This window comes from Natator depressus, chromosome 10 (assembly GCF_965152275.1).
Source record: "Natator depressus isolate rNatDep1 chromosome 10, rNatDep2.hap1, whole genome shotgun sequence".
Lineage (NCBI taxonomy): Eukaryota > Metazoa > Chordata > Testudines > Cheloniidae > Natator > Natator depressus.
In genome coordinates, this window is record NC_134243.1 from 52,690,278 (window position 1) to 52,707,021 (window position 16,744).

At 39.1% G+C, this 16,744-nt stretch overlaps 1 protein-coding gene across 4 annotated transcripts in view; it reads left to right on the forward strand.

The window, feature by feature from the left end:
- The window catches only part of RORA (RAR related orphan receptor A), a 535,368-nt gene that overhangs the window by 439,381 nt on the left and 79,243 nt on the right, over positions 1-16,744 (forward strand). The window lies entirely within an intron of this gene.

A 16,744-nucleotide genomic window follows, 5' to 3' on the forward strand; every position in this document is an offset into this window, starting at 1 on the left:
AGTTTGTGTGGCTAAAAATAACAGGCTCAGAATCTGTACATTTTTAAAGAGTTTTTGGTTTGAAAGGAAAAGTGAGCATTATGAAATGACACTTTAAAATCTGACACTTCCTGTGCTTTCAAATCCCAGTACTTCCTGAGGGACAATGGGAAGAGTCAGAGAAAGTTTTTTTCATGAGAAATCAAAAGTTTAAAGGTATATTTTCAAATAATTTGTGGTGTTTTTTAATATAATGGGATCCACAGATAAACTATGCACTGCAGCACATTTTTAAATCAGGGAAACCATAAAAAGCACATATCTAAATATTGTAACAGTTCTATTTAAATAGGACCTTCTTTCTCTGTAATCCAGTCTTTGTAAATATATTAATTTAGTTTCCCAACTAAAAATACTAAGCCTTTTTTTTGTACACAGATCTTGTTTAAAAAAGGAACTATTTGAAATTGAATATTTAATGATGATCCTACTAGAGACTGAAATGTTTGCTTGGTTGTGTCTTTTACTTTGCAAATGCACTAAGTGAAGGACACCAATATCAATGTGCAGTGGAAGCATGATAATTTACAGTTGCTAAGCTTCTCACTCTCTTTTTAACAGAGAAGACTAGGTGAATAGAAAGATAGTACTATCCATTAACCATTAGCATCTCTAAATTAGATTGAGAATAGACTGTAACCAGGTTGATCCAAAATATTTGTTTCTGTTACAAAAATAGCATAATTTGAGTGTGATTTATAGGGAATTATAACAATTCTTCAAAACTCTGAAAGTTGTACTGACAAAATACTGTTTTTACGTATCCCTCTGCAAACATGTAACCAAATAGGAAAAACTGAACGTATACTGAAGAATATATCCTTAGGGTATAAATGACTTAAGAATGCTTTTGGAAGAAACATACTGGAATATTGTAAGATGACAGTAAGATGATTTTGAAAAACTCCGTGTCTCAACTCCAAAGTTATCTGCTTCCCTGGTTTTGAGGCTTCATTAAGCCATTTTCCATATAGATGTCAAACTGTTAAAGCTTAGTTTTTGTGCTTACAGAATGTGGTTATAAAATGGTTTTATTTCATAACTATTTAGGTTGATGTTTGCTCTTTCTGTAATGCGAGGCATATTATTTCTCTGGTAAGTTTCATTGAAAGTTCACACTAATCTTTTTTATCTATCAATAAGTGTATTCATTACTTTAACAGTTTTGCACTAGTGACTTTTGTATGGTTTGTTGGATAAGCTTCAATAATAGGAAATGTATTTTAATATTACTCTCTTCTGGTATTGAAGGTTTCAGTGTACAGAGGTATTTTGCTTTTGTGTTGCTATTACCAAAGTGGTGTTCCACATTAACACTGACAAATAGATTAATCAAAATCACCATTTTTTCCCCCCTTCCAAAGCCCATAGCTCTTGCCTACACATTTGTCTTGGGTGACCTCTGGCTGCCATGAAATAATAGATTATGCTTTAAGAGAAGTAGACCAGAAGCACTGGGAATACAGTTTTTGTATGAGCTCAAATGCACATGGGAGAAACAGACTAAGTCTAGGTGATTAGAATATTTTATTTATTCCTGATGCTGTAATAGCACTTTGGAGGTATGTGATCATTTATAGTTGCTGTGAAGTTACGGTGAAGAAAATGATGGTTTGTGGGAGAAAGTGAAATGTTACAGATTTCCCTACCAGATTTTTTTTTAAAGTGACGCAGAAACATATTAAATTCTTCCCTTCTGTTCTTCAATTCTGATTACTCAAATTGACTTCATACGAAAAGAATTGTGTGTGATTGTATTTTTCATGCAAAACAAATGCTCTGTCAAAATAATTTCTTTCATTCTGAAATATACAGAGATTTCTAATGTATATAGGGATTTGAAAGACTTAAAGAATATGGTTAACTGTCAGCATGTTGATAGCTACACTGGTACATTCAAAGAACTGGTAAGCCAAGGCACAGCCAATGAAAAGGGGATGGATTATGTTATTAAGACAGGTTGCCCTATATGAAATGTAACTTTCTGGTTTCAGTGTGAGGGGAAAGCTTTCTATTTTTGGAAATAAGCAGTTGTCAAACATTTTCTGTCCATAATGTTAGAGGAAATATTTTGTGGATTGACTGATTTTTTTTTTACTTGTTTATGCATTTCCACAAACTTATAAAAGTTGATTAAGCAAATCTTGTATTGTATGAATATACTCAGGCTATATTTTTTTATTTAAGGAAAGAGTGCAGCTTTGTGTTTGTCTTATACCTCTGTTTAAAAAAAGAAATAAGACATGCTTTTCCTAAGTTGATTAATCCTTGGGTGGATCTGAATATTTGTTATTCCTGATCCGATGCTCATTAGCATTTTGCTGTTGACTTGAAGAGGAGCAGGACTCAGTAAATTCTATGAATGGGTGTAAAATACTCTGCACCAGATTAAAAACTCTCATTGACAAAATGTCATAATTAGGAACGGGCCCAAGGCACAAATAAGCCACCTATGCTGAATTTGGCTTTTACAGCCACTTTGGGATGACTTTGTACAAGTGAAAATGACTGTCTACGGTGCAGGGCAGTGGTGAATCAGGCCCAGCGTTAATGGAAGTTCAGAGTGCTAGTTTGCCACAGAAAGTGCTCAGCTGGTAGTATCATCAGGCCCTGAGATAGTAGCATCCTATATGCTGGACAAATTAGTATAGCTTCAGTAAAAACGACCCTAGAAGTATTTTACTAGGTTTGGGTTGGAGATTCACAAATAGAGGATCCTAGAGGACATTAAGTGTATAATTTTTCCAACTTCTTTGTATTGGACATATATTTATTAGTAACAATGAAGTACTTTATGAAGTACTTCATATGAATTATTGGTACAGATCTTTACTGTTCAGGCATAAAAAATACAAAGCAGAATTTAAAACAAATAAGGAAAAACTCCTGGGTTAAATTGGTTATAATATTGTTAGAAATCAAATAAGTGTTAAGAGTTTATGGTTTAACCGTGGAAAGATATGGCTCTGATTTTGGCTGGCTTTTTTTTATTTATATATATATATATATATATATAGGATAGATCTTTGAGCGTGTGTACTGTTAGTGATTTTAAAGTATTATCCACTTAAATACTTTTATTGAAGACCTGTGGGTTTTGTTATTAGTGTCAATGTTTGTTTTCGTTTAGTGGCTGCCTGTCGTAGCACAATCAGTGTACATTTGTTGACAGGATCTTAGTGTTCCCCAGTTCCCTGAGATTCCTGAGCACCCTTTGCTTCTGCTGAGTACAATACCCTTTGTTTCACAAGATTGGACCCAACAGGCTAGCTGAACTGATCGCTGTGGTTGAGCTTTCCTGAAGCTATCGAGTCTGACCTCTTGAGAAGTTCTTGGTCACATTTGTTGGCACTGACCACTGACTATGAGGCCTTTCTGGAAGGAGGATGTGTTCTTTGCTAGTAAACCACCAGGTACAGAGTTAATTTTAGATTTTTAAGCCTGTTTTAACTTGCTATGCAACTTTACTGCTGATAGAAAGTCAAAGCCTGCTCTAGCGAGCACTCTAATACAAAACTCCTGTTGACATCAATGGGAGTGCCTCATATGACCTAGTGGCAGGATCAGGCCTGTGGAATTGGCAGCTGAGAGTTTGTCTATTTTCTTGGAATATTAATTAATATAGCAGTTCTGACGGATCTTCATTTACTTAAGTCAACATACTTGTTACATCATGTCGGCAGTGCCAGACTGATCTTGAGGTTTGTCCTTCACATTTCAATTTCGGGCTCTCTGACTATATGAGTTTTCCAATAAAAGCTGGTGGTGGTAGTGATGGTGAAATCTGTATGTGTGCCTAATGTTGTGGAAAATTCGTAGAAGGCATCTTGCACCATACAAATCTCTCCTGAAAACTGATCCCACGAGGTGCAGAGCAGCCTAGGCTCCTGGTGAAGTCAACGGCAATTGCAGGCACTGATCTTCTTGCAGGATCAGGCTCTTGAATGATAGTGAATGATAAAAACATTAGCCTGTTTAAATTGGCTGACAGTAGAAAGACAATACACCATTTTAAAAATAATGATTTGGGGATTATTCTGAACATTCAGAATGAAATTCAGCCTATTTATGGGGTATCTGTGCAAGGACCTCCATGCTGCACAAATATGAATGAATGATGTCATTCAGCATGGGCAGAGAGGTGGGAATGCAGGGACCATGCACTGAAGAGTCTTGGAGGTGGTCTACATGCCAACTCAATATGCCAGCACAGAGGGCAACTTGGAGGCAAGCTCATGTTGTAAATCCAGTGGCCTGGTATGGGGTTAGTGAGGAACTGCAGCATGGTAGTCCTGGAAACTGGTCACAAAGAGACTGCAATTTAGCTTTGTTGCCTGGCCTTAGGGTAGATAGGTGAGTATCTGTTTGTATTATTATTTTATTTGTATTACAGTAGTGCCTAAATACATTTACAATGTAGTTTTCATTTCTCATTCTCCCCTCATCCCCCTCATGCAAGACTTCCATATAGAATCATATTTCTCAGGCTTTATGTAGCATTTGAAAAATTCACCTATGGAGTTTTAAATCCTCTCTCTGGGAGTGTTGGGTATATTCCAGCAATATAGTATTCAAAATGATCATTGTTGTATGTTAATTGAATACACTATATAACAAGTGTGTTAATGTAATGTAAAGTGTTTCATTGTTACTACCAGAGATAATTCTTATTTTTCCTTTTCCATATGGATGTGTTTGTTTCAAAAATAGGATTGTTTTTCATAAAATAAAAAAGAAATCAGACTGCATTAAGGAGAATGTGGCTACTCTTTGTCTCTTTCTCCAGTAGGTAAATGCAGTTCTGATCTTCTGTGACTTTGTAAATTATCTATCTAGTGTTAGAGACACTTGGGATGCAGTATGTTCTTCCTTTGCATTCTCATGAGATAAGCTTTTGTAGGCTGCAAAATAACTCCATGTGCCAGGCAAGCTCCTGAAAGAATCAGTTAAATTATTACAAGAGCAGTCAGTCTAGTTGCATTTAAAAAAAAAATTCTTTTGCTTATCTTCATGATGATGCAATGAGTGATGGAGCCATGGGCCCACCCGTCTCCAATACCTTTCGGGGAGACTAGTGTAGCTAGTGGCATTAGCCTTGAGCAGTCCTTGCACTCGCTGAGCTCAAGGACAGGGATTGTGGTCCAGATCCTCAAAGGTATTTAGGCACCTAATTCCCAGGGAAATTAATACCTTTGAGTATCTGGGTCTGTATGTGCACATAGGTCCAGACACCACCTGGGCCTCTGTTTCTATTTTTACAAATAGGGCTATTTGCCCTCACTCTTCAAAAACCCAGTGAAACTAATGGAGCTTTTCATGGCTTTCCTTATTGGTGCCATGGAAAACTGTCTCCATACTGTGTGGAACTAATGGATACACAGAAAACTCGAGGTCCACATCCCCAGATCTCAGAGCATTGAGGCATTGTAAGTTAGCCCTTCCAGACTGCTCACCGTGCTACATTTGCACCCTAAACCCATTATATGGGAGATGAAGGCATAAAGTTGAAGTCTGTGCTCTGAGAAAAAATATTAGCATCTGCACATGCATGTCTGCTGGGTCACTAGGCATAGTGTATCTGCATCCCAGTTTCAGAACCTTCAGTCTTTACAACAGCCCTCTCCAAAAATTGCTGGAGCTCCCACCACATGGTGTCAGTATGTAGGAGCTCTGCAGCATGCTTCCATCACCCTTTGGAAAGCCAGGCCAGTGTTCCACCTGCATTCTGGTCAAACCTAGCAAAATTTCTCATTGCTGACAACAGCTGTTGGTGGACACAGTTTGTCATGGTTTGTACATGCAATGATCAGCTGCACCCATTGCTGATTCCCATTAGTGTACAGCAGGGGTAAAATCCTGGCACTATTAAAGTCAATGGTTCTTTGGCCATTGAATTCAAGGGAGTCAGGAATTCAACCCATGACTTTGGCTCCTCTCTGTGTTGCATAATAGACAGTAGCATAAGAACTACTAGTCCTTCTGGTTGTGTGACTATAGCCTTTGTGCTTTTTGTCATGCTATGTACATAGCCAGCTAGGCTAAAATCAATGCCAAGAGAGGTATAATAATCCAGTCTTCATTTTAACAATGTTGATTTCTAACTTAATTAAAACTACTTAAATGTAAATAGGTCTAACCTCTTCACTATTGAACAATGCAAGTAAAATATTCAGCATGGTTATAATATATGGTGTCTGCCGTGTAATTATTGTGTAATGTTTGTGTTCTCAGAAATACGGTGCAGTTTATTGCCATTGAAACAGGGAACGAGGTTCTTCATAAAACTGCTCCAATTAGCCTTTATTTTTAAATTTTGGAAGAAACTGATAATTCTCAAATACAAAAACAAATCAAACTTCATGTGTAATCTTGACATATATTCAAATTGGTGCTTGTCACAGAGAATGTAATTAATCAGATACTCTGATTACAACTGCCCCAGTGTTGCACATTGATCATTAGAATGAATCCTCTCAAATTTAAGTGACACCAGAATGGAGCTGTATCTATCAAACAAGGTCTCATGGGATCTTTCAGCCATGCATGATATCTGGTAAATAGCTGCTGCACCATGACTCAAAATAAGGGAAAGGTCCTTGGGTTATCTGAATGCCTTATAAACATATATTCTTATGTCATGTGCTTTTTGTTTTGGTGTCCTCTTCCTTCAGCGTATGTATGTAATTTATAAAACAGTAATAATAAAAAAGCCTCTTTAACTGAAAACAAATCAAACAAATCCTCGGAAAGATGCAGCTGAGTGCCAGGCTACTGCCATGGCTGCTGCTTCTTATAGCTATAGATAGGGCCCTACCAAATTCACAGCCATGAAAAATGTGTCACGGACTATGAAATCTGGTGTTTTGGGATCTTTTAACTATATGGATTTCATGGGGGAGACCAGCATTTCTCAAACTGTTGGTTCTGACCCAAAAGAGAGTGCAGAGGGGTCACAATTTTATTTTAGGGGGGCTGCAGTATTGCCACTCTTCTGCGCTGCCTTCAAAGCTGAGTGGCCAGAGAGTGGCAGCTGGTGGCCAGGCGCCCAGCTCTGAAGGTGGCGCCTCACCAGCAGCAGTGCAGAAGTACGGGTGGCAATACCATACCGTGCCACCCTTAGTTCTGTGCTGCTTCCTTCAGACCTGGGCAGCCGAAGAGTGTCGGCTGCTGACTGAGGGCCCAGCTCTGCAGGCAGCAGCACAGAAGTAAGGGTGGCAATACTATACCTGGCCATCCATACTTCTGTGCTGCTGCTTCAGAGCTGGGCTCTTGGCCAGCAGCCGCCGCTGTCCAGTTGCCCAGCTCTGAAGGCAGCGCTGCCACCAGCAGCAGTACAGAAGTAAAAGTAACAATACCACAACCCCCCCAACCCGCACACAATAACCTTTGTGAGTTTCCCCCACAACTCCTTTTTTGGTCAGGACCTCTACAATTACACCACCATGAAATTTCAGATTTAAATAGCTGAAATCATGAAATTTATCCTATGACTGTGAAATCGACCAAAATGGACTGTGAATTTGGTAGGGCCCTACCTATCGAGGCCAAGGAACAGGGTGTTGAATTCTACAGTGTCACCTCTGCCTCTTCTTCTCCCTGGAGACTAAGCAGTGAGCCTCAGGGAATTAGGGTTCATCTACATAGAGATAGATGGATTTTGTTAAACCGGTGCCAAAGGCTAGATGGGTGTGCTTACTGCAGTTTAAAACCAGGCTTATTTTGGTTTAGCTGAAGTCTATTAAACTGGTTTTAAGCTAAATCAAAATAAGACATTCTTAAACTATAAAATAAGAGTGTTCACAGAGTTGAGTTAAATCAGTTGGACTGTAGGCATCCCACCTCCCCACTTCACTTCTACAGAGGGTCAAGCGAAGGTGAGCAGGGGAAGAAGAGGGAGGGTGTGTGTGTGCACGTGCATATGCATGCACACAGGCATGGGGTTGAGGCATCAGATTTTCTACCCCTCCCACCAAATCCCTGAAACCAGAGTTTGACATATCAAATATTTTTCCCTAATCCAAGTATCATTTGTTGTTGGGGGGAGGGATAGCTCAGTGGTTTGAGCATTGGCCTACTAAACCCAGGGTTGTGAGTTCAATCCTTGAGGGGGTCATTTAGGGATCTGGGGCAAAAATTGGGGATTGGTCCTCCTTTGAGCAGGGGGTTGGATTAGATGACCTCCTGAGGTCCCTTCCAACCCTGATATTCTAAGATTCTAAGACTGTATTGCATTAGAACCTAGAAGCACCCAATTGGGGATCAAAGTCTCCTTGTGCTAAGTAGCGTATGCAGACACAACTAGAAGGCAATCCTTGCCTTAAAGAGTTTATACTATACTCTTAATGCTCAGACAGATACCCCTGGAACTTGCAGACATGAGGCAACATTTGATTTGGTTCTCGTCCTTAACCTGAGAAGGAGGGCAGTATTTTCTTCCCATCCCTCAACCCCCGAACCTAGCAGGGGAGGTGATGTGAACTGCATTCAGTCCCCACCATTCTCAGTGGAGGATGAATCCTCTCTAAGCACATGATGCTCCAGTGTCCACTTTGCCTGAAGCACAAACTCCATATAGGGAATGGACAGCCAGACAAAGGTGTGTTGTTTGTTGTCATCACAAGAATTAATTAGTGCAGAGAAATTCATGTGCTTTTATTCTGACTTTCATTAGAGCAGTGTGATTTGCTTTACTGGGTTAAAAGAAACAGTGTGACCTGTTGGCATTCTATATTAACTTTAAACATTAGTATTGCTTATTAACAGATGCATTTTCCCCTCAGTTAAATGAATCTCTACTTATTTGTCTGTATTTGATTTGCCACAGAGCAGTTACTGTGTAAAACAAAATTTCTAGCTGATGTGTTGTGACTGCTTCAAGCCCCGTTCAGCAATTAATACACCAAGCTTCTGCACTGCATAAAACCTCTTCTTCTCTGCATCCTTTGCCTAGAAACACATTTTTTCCTCTCATTGAATTGGGCCCTTCATATTTACTTTGGAAATATTCATGTGTTAGATGTTATATTAATAGCGAATGTTGGAGAACGTGAATGAAATAGAAGCTATCCTTTGATACTGAGTTTAAAACAGCAGCCTGAAGTGCCGAGGAATCTGGAGAAAATGTCTTCCAAACCGCACTATAATGTCTCTGCTGCACAAAGAGGACCAAATTGTGGGAGAAGCTCCAGAATAGCTGGGATTACATTTATCTTTGGCTTTTGTTCAAAGGAACAGTCCCAACAATTTATACTTACATAAGATGCATTGTACCAGACTCTGGATAGTTTTTCTTGTACTGCAAGTGCATTACTGTATTAACATACATTTGGCTAAAACATGAGAATACAATGCACATTTATAATTGCTGGGTAGATTATTGCATCAACAGGTAATTAAAAAACAAGTTATATAAACAGCTATAAATTTTCCTTTTGGGGGATCGTGATCTAATAAATGAGACGGAAATATGGGCCCTCTGTTGTCTAAGAGCTGAGCAGCCTCTGAGTGGGAGGCTTTCCCTCAGGGGCAATAGAAGTGGGGATTGCCATGTCTGGCACAACATCCTCCTCCCTGAGAATTTCCAGATGCACTGCAGGGAGCTTGGGGTTGTAGAGGGCAGTGGGAGCAACAGTTTTCCATGGTTAGTGACAACAGATGTCATGGTGTTGCACTGTGGTGGCTCACAGCAGTGAAGAGTGGGAGAAGAGCTAGTGAAGGGGGCCAGTTCTCCATTGTGCCCCAAATTCCGTGGGCATAAAAATAACACCCCTTTGCCTCCTACAGCTTCCACCTAAAAGGATGTTTTTTGGAAACTCGATGACATCACCAGTGAGGAGTTACCTAACCCACTTCCACTCTCCTCTTGTGGGTTTCTCCAGTGCATGAGATGGTCAAGGCTGTGACTAGTAGTTTTTATTACTAAACTGGCAAATGTTTTTTGTGCAGTGGAAGTCTCGCTGCTGGAGATTTCCATAGTGATATCTGCAGCGTAACTTCTTTCATCTTACTTTCCTCTCCCTCCTCCACAACCCAAATGATTAAGTTATAAAATGGGTTTAATCACTTAACAAATATCACTTTAAAACTGGTTAGTTTGGCTATTCAGAATGGCTTTTTACTTCTATTTTCCCCCCTCAAATAGCAATATTTAGCTTTGTTATAGTTAAAACAGACGAATTCTAAAGCAGAGACCTTGTGAATGTCTCCAAATAATTATTTTTTAATGGTTGAGGTAAAACCCTTTAAAGTGTGCTTTAAAATGAAAACCCTGACACAGACAATGGCAGCTCTGAAGTGCACTGTGGTAATTTAATACTTTCCCCAAAACTCTGGCTTGTAAAGTAGGTGCCATAGTGAAATGTGAATATTGAGAAGTGAAAATGACTGTCAGCTCTTCTTGTAAACATGTAGTTACAATAAAGTCTAAAAGTTCAACATCAGAGAGATCACTGCTTACTTTGTGTCAGACTTTCACATCAAAGAGCAAATACAGGACAAAAGAAACTGTATAGATATACAGATAGCTTTACACCCAGGTCCTCATGGAAAAGTACAGAGAGTGCCTTTTATAACATGAAAATATCCCTGGTACATCTTTTTTTCTGAATTATGAAAAAAAAAAAAGTGTGTAAAGTAAGAATGAAGAACGCAACGAAAGAGTCCAGTCCTGTCAATTTATGTGGGTATGAGTAACTTAACTCACAGGATTTCAGTGGTACAACTCATATGAGCAAATTTACTCAAGCGGATATATGTCTGCAGGATTGGGACCTAAATTATGACATTGGCAATAAATGGGGGGAAATTAGGCAAAAAGTACATAAAGTACATGAACGAAAGTTACTGCTAAATGTCTCCTTGGTATAAAATAATAGCTCCTTTTATTTAAAAGTAGCTTTCTATATGCATTCTCAGTTATAATTCCAGCTAATATTAGGCACAATTCAGCCAAAAATACGTCCAGCTTCCACACCGCAAAAGCCCACACAAGCCGACTTTTTCTTTTTCTGAGGTTCTGCAGCATGGAAGCTGGATGTAATTTTTGCTGACTCAAGCTTCTGGTATCTATCATATTTAAAAAGAAGTTCAGACTTTTTATACTGTATTTACATTAATAAAGAAGTGCCTGACTTTCTAGCTCTAGGAGACCTAATATTGTGCATTGAAAAACACAGGTCCAATTTCACAACAAAGAGGTTTTTTTTTTTTTCATGAAAACTCCATTGCTTGACTAGTGTGCACCATTTTATAGCTGGTTTTGTTTTCATATTAAAGTCAATGGAAGCTTTGCCAGCAGCTTCAGTGGGACCTCCTAAAAACTACATCACTGCACTTGAAATAGTTCTCCTTTCTTCCCCCCTCCCCTCCTGTCAATGAAGACTTTTGGTGGACTATAGAGATACGTCTGAGCTCTAAAATTTAGGTCTGGATCCAAATATGAATTTCCCAAGTTTAGGTGTTCTTGGATTTAATGTTTTTCTTCCAGAACTAAACATACTTAACAGATTTCATGCTGTCATTAAGAAATACAAAGAGTTTCTCTTAAAAACCCTAGGGAAACCTGAGTAAAAATACCACCATGAAATTAAATGATATGCTAGTGCAGTAACTAAAATAGTTCATCAGTAAACATGTAAGAGCCTAAGAACTGCTGGGAATTGTGTGAAGACATCAAGGCTTGGAAATAACAATAAGGCATCTCAGGAGGAACCAACATTTGCATCTGGTGAAAGGACATAAAATTCTCTGTAAGGGCACTGATGCCAGGGGAAACATCAAGACTCAGACTGGAGTTTAGAAACAATATTGTGAGCAATGAAACAACTGCAGGCAAGCTTAGTTTTACTGTTTATGGTATCTCTTAGGACTTTCATGTTGGTTTTGAGAGGGTGTAGTGGGTTATATTGACATGTTTATAAAAGCAGTATTGAGCAAGTGCTATTAAAATGTTCCGTTTGGTAGCATTATGCTTTAAATAAAATGAACCTTTTTTTTAATAATTAAGTTGTCTCTGAAATATTGAATAGGGTCCTTGATTTGTGCTGCTGTTTGTCTTGGATGCTTTGACATACTCCAAATAGTTGTCTGTTTGTGAATAGTCTGTAAGTTAATATAGAGCAAGATCCTCTGAACAACATTTCTGTTGGCAACATTCAGGGTTGTCTGCAAAATGACCCCGCAAAAGTGCAGCTATAATGTAGGTAGAAACCATCAATGTAGGTCACATGGCACGTGGATGAGTGAGGCTCTGCCGTTATTGAGTTTTAAACCTTGGATGAAATACTTTGATGTAATTCCATTGATTTCTATAGAATTTATGCTAGTGAAGCATTTGACTCAGGGAGTATGTGTGTCACTTACTAACTTGATTCAGGAAAATTTTACTTTTTATTATTTGAGAAAAAATGTGGCAAATATATTGTTTTAACAGGTTTATTTCTTTTTTTATGTGTGTGTGTATTTGCAAAATAGTAAAGTGCTAATGTACTTACTGCCTCGATCTGTCTGCAAATTGTTGATGGAGAGAGAGACAGTGAATTGCAGTTTTACCATAATACATAATTGGCTTGACGCTTGCCAGGTGCTTGAGCATTCCTGTGAAGTACTGTACTGAGTACCTTTGGTTCCCCCAAACAGCTGACACTTTGAGTCTTATCTGAACAAACTATAATAGTTGATTTGTAAACTCTGACCACAATGCTCAGGTTACAATATGTGTACCCTGGCATGCAGCAGTTAGCTATAGACATGTTCATAGGATGTTACCAGTAGGTGTAGGTTTCTTCACCGAAGGGTGTCAAATCCTTGCCTGCTCGCTAGCATGGAATGTGGTTAAAAGAGGCAGGCGCTTTACATTTTAGAATGACTGACTAATTAAGTGAATGCAATTTATATGCTAAATCGAAGGATCTTTTGAAAGTATTTTTTAAAACTTTTCTAGAGTCTCTTTCCAGGCTTTTAAGTATTTCACCTGACAGATTCTTAGCCCTATTATTTCAGAGTGAAAACAAAAATTCTTAACTTCTTTTCATTAAAATGTTTTCAAAGAAAATCCTTAACCCTAGTTCTGAGATAGTCTAGTTAATCTTCAATGGAGCAGTACTGGTCCCCTTCTTTCTAGTGAAATACTTCTTTAGGAAAGTGCTGGGGGAAAAAATAAATGCAGGAATCCATAGCTTAGCATTTTCTCTTGTGATTGATTTCCCATTGTGTGAGGTTAACCATTTTTGTTGTTTCAGAGTAGCAGCCATGTTAGTCTGTATCCACAAAAAGAAAAGGAGTACTTGTGGCACCTTAGAGACTAACAAATTTATCTGAGCATAAGCTTTTGTGAGCTACAGCTCACTTCATCGGATGCATTCAGTGGAAAATACGGTGGGGAGGTTTTATGAGAACCTGAACATGAAGCAATGGGTGCTACCATACGCACTGTAATGAGAGTGATCAGGTAAGGTGAGCTATTACCAGCAGGAGAGAAAATAAACCTTTTGAAGTGAGCTGTAGCTTATGCGCAAATAAATTTGTTAGTCTCTAAGGTGCCACAAGTACTCCTTTTCATTTTTGTTGTGAAGTTAGGTTTCTCACCAAGGACGAATGTGAGCTCCTTGCAGTGCTATAAAAAAGAACACTAATTCAAATGTGAAAACAGATTGAACGGGTAACATGCTCAGCTGTCCAGGTTATCAAACTGGGGGCTACAGCTGGAGCTGTAGGGTCAGATCCTTAGTTGATATAAATCAAGATAACACGATTGAAATCAAAAGTGACACTGATCTACATCAGCTGAAGATTTGGCCCCTTGAATATAAGTGACTTTTTAATCACCAAATGCTTATTTTGGTGGAAAGAGAGCATGGATGGCCCTATGTTCTTTCAAAGCAAAGGCACGTAGGTAATCCAGATTACAAAGAGAACCAGACTTCGAACTTAATCACAAAATATACTGTGGGGGAAATGCACTTATTGAATTTTTTATTTATCAGTAATACTCTGAGCTTCCATAGCAGCTTCCGTCCAAGGATCTCAACCCATTTAACAAAAGTTAATGAAACAAGCTCAAGTGACTAGTGAGGTTTTGGTTTGTTTGTTTTTTTTGGTGCCTGTCTTGAGAAGTCTTTAGACACTGACTTTCAGGAAGTGTTATTCCTCTGAAAATCAGATACTTTTAAGGGGTCTTAAGGTCAGCACTTAAAAATGGAGGCACCCAGAATCATTTGTCAGTTGAGAAAATGTTGCAAGTCCCCCAACAGCCTGAAAGGTAAGTATTGGTACCCATTTCAGAGATGGAGAACCTGTGCTCCAGGCAGGCCAAGTGATTTGGTCAAAGGCGTAGGTCCCAGCTCGCTTCCTGCCAGTCCAGTGCCTTTCATCAGGATTGTCCATCCTTCCAATTACTGCTAATTATACTTTTGAGATCGATACAAATTGGGAAGGTGCCCAATTAATAGTTAAATCCATTACAGCTACTATCAGGAGAAGAACCCTAAGATTTTCTTAAGCTCCAGCATGTGTCCACTCACTTCTTTTCTCTAAAAATGAACCATTCTGTATGTCCAGTACTTCAGAATCTGCGACAGTAGAAATGGGAAAAGCACTTCAGACCAGGTCTCCACTCGAATTTTACATCCCCCTCTCAGAAGTTGTCTGTTGTACCACAGTCTTTTCCAAAGCATTAAAGTGGTCATCAACTTGACCTCAAATCAGAAGAATTTCTTTTCCTGGGAAGTACAAGATCATTGTTGTCACAAATCCCTTTCTTGCACCTCTGTTCACTTTTGTCTGTACTTCCTTTAGTTCTTGGAGGTGGTTCCTATCACTGAGGGTATGTCTTCACTAGCAACATTAAAGCGCTGCCGCGGCAGCGCTTTAATGTGGCTGTGTAGTCGCAGCACCAGCACTGGGAGAGAGGCCTCCCAGCGCTGTAATAAAACCATCTCCACGAGGGGAGTAGCTACCAGTGCTGGGAGTGTGGTTCCCAGCACTGGTTCACTGTCTGCACTGCCACTTTACAGCTCTGAAACTTGTAGTGCTCAGGACAGTATTTTTTCGCACCCTCGAGCGAGAAAGTAGCAGAGCTGTAAAGTGGCAGGCTAGACAAGGCCTTAGGGTATGCCTATGCTTTGAGCAAAGGTTAAGGGTATATCTACACTTCAGTCATGGAACCAAAGATGGTTCCTCTTCATACAAGGATGGTATGTAATATGTGCCACAACTCTAATAATATAATTAACTGATTGTTCCTTTTTTGGACACAAGCTAGTAAAGAATTTAGGGCCATCTACAGAACTATACATATTTACACCATTATAGGCTATGTCCTTTTATGCTGAAAACTGGAATAAGAACAACATACCGGTAATTCAAGGTAGTTTATCACAACATGCTGGATTAAAAGGCATCTCCCATCAAGAAAACTAGTTTTAAGGTTTTTATTTATTTTCAGGAAACATCTAGTACAATATATAATAAATACACTTTAGAAATTAGAAGGGTTTCATGTTAAATGGAAAAATATCTGCTGCACGATGAAAATGACACATACGTGTTAGCTCGAGTACCAAATAAAGTCCAGGTACTTGTAAATAATTGGGACAGTCAAGTTAAATAACCAGCTTCAAATATTTTAAAGCATTTTGAAGCATTGTTGACTGGAAATCATTGCATTTTTTAATGAGAGGCGGTGAATTACAATGGTTATAAAATTTATCAGAAACCTCTAGACCTAGATATTCTTAGCTGTTAGGTGACATAAATGGTAATGTTTTAAAACACAGTATGTAGCATAAATAGCCTTAGATGAGAGAAAAACCTCCAGTTTGTAAGGTATGTCTCTAGTGTGTGGTTTTGAATAGCTGTCCTGCCATCATCTGGAGTGGGATTATGCCTTCCATCTGTGTTCTGTTCGTTTATTGGTGAAAGTCCACACCACCCACACACAAAGCCAGCATAAACAAACTTTGTGTGGGAAGCCATGAGGGGACAGAAATCCACCCCAACCCCTGGGCACAGGACAAGTCTGCACCATCTCTGACTGTTGTGCTAGGCTTTAAATGGGAACAAGAGCTGTGACCCCTGAGCAGCTTCTAATAGTCCTGCCCATCCCCATCCTCTCACCTGTATCCAATCCCCCTCCAAGTTGGCCTATACTGAGCTAGCAAAGGGTTCAGATCTACTGAGGGAAGGGGGTGTAGAATCCCTCATCCTTAACTTCCTGATCAGCTGTCCACTTCTCACTAGCAAAACACATTGGTCTGACTGAGTTGTGGGCCTTCTTTAGACCCTGTGCTGCTAGGTGAATTTCATCCTTTTGTAAATAGACCCAGTATAAACAATTAATGGCTGCAGCTTCATTTGATGTATACTGTTGAGGGACATCATCTCTTCACCACAGTGAAGTGATTTACAGATGTGATTTTTGCTCCCCTTTGCCAGGAAAAGGGGAGCTCAAAGGAGTAAAGTAATCATTAACTTTCAATAAAACCTTATAGAGCCTGAGTTTATTCATTGTTATAAGAAGCACAGCCCAGTCAGAATTCAGGAACAAAGCAAAGCTGTATTACTTTGCTGTGTGCATAGGCTCTGCGTATGTGTGGTTGTGAATATAAATATTTATTCTTTTCACTAGGTTCCTGAACCCACCTAAAATTAATTCTAGATCTAGTATGCAGCCTAGACTCCCTCTGTGGGGTTGCATTCCTACATAAAA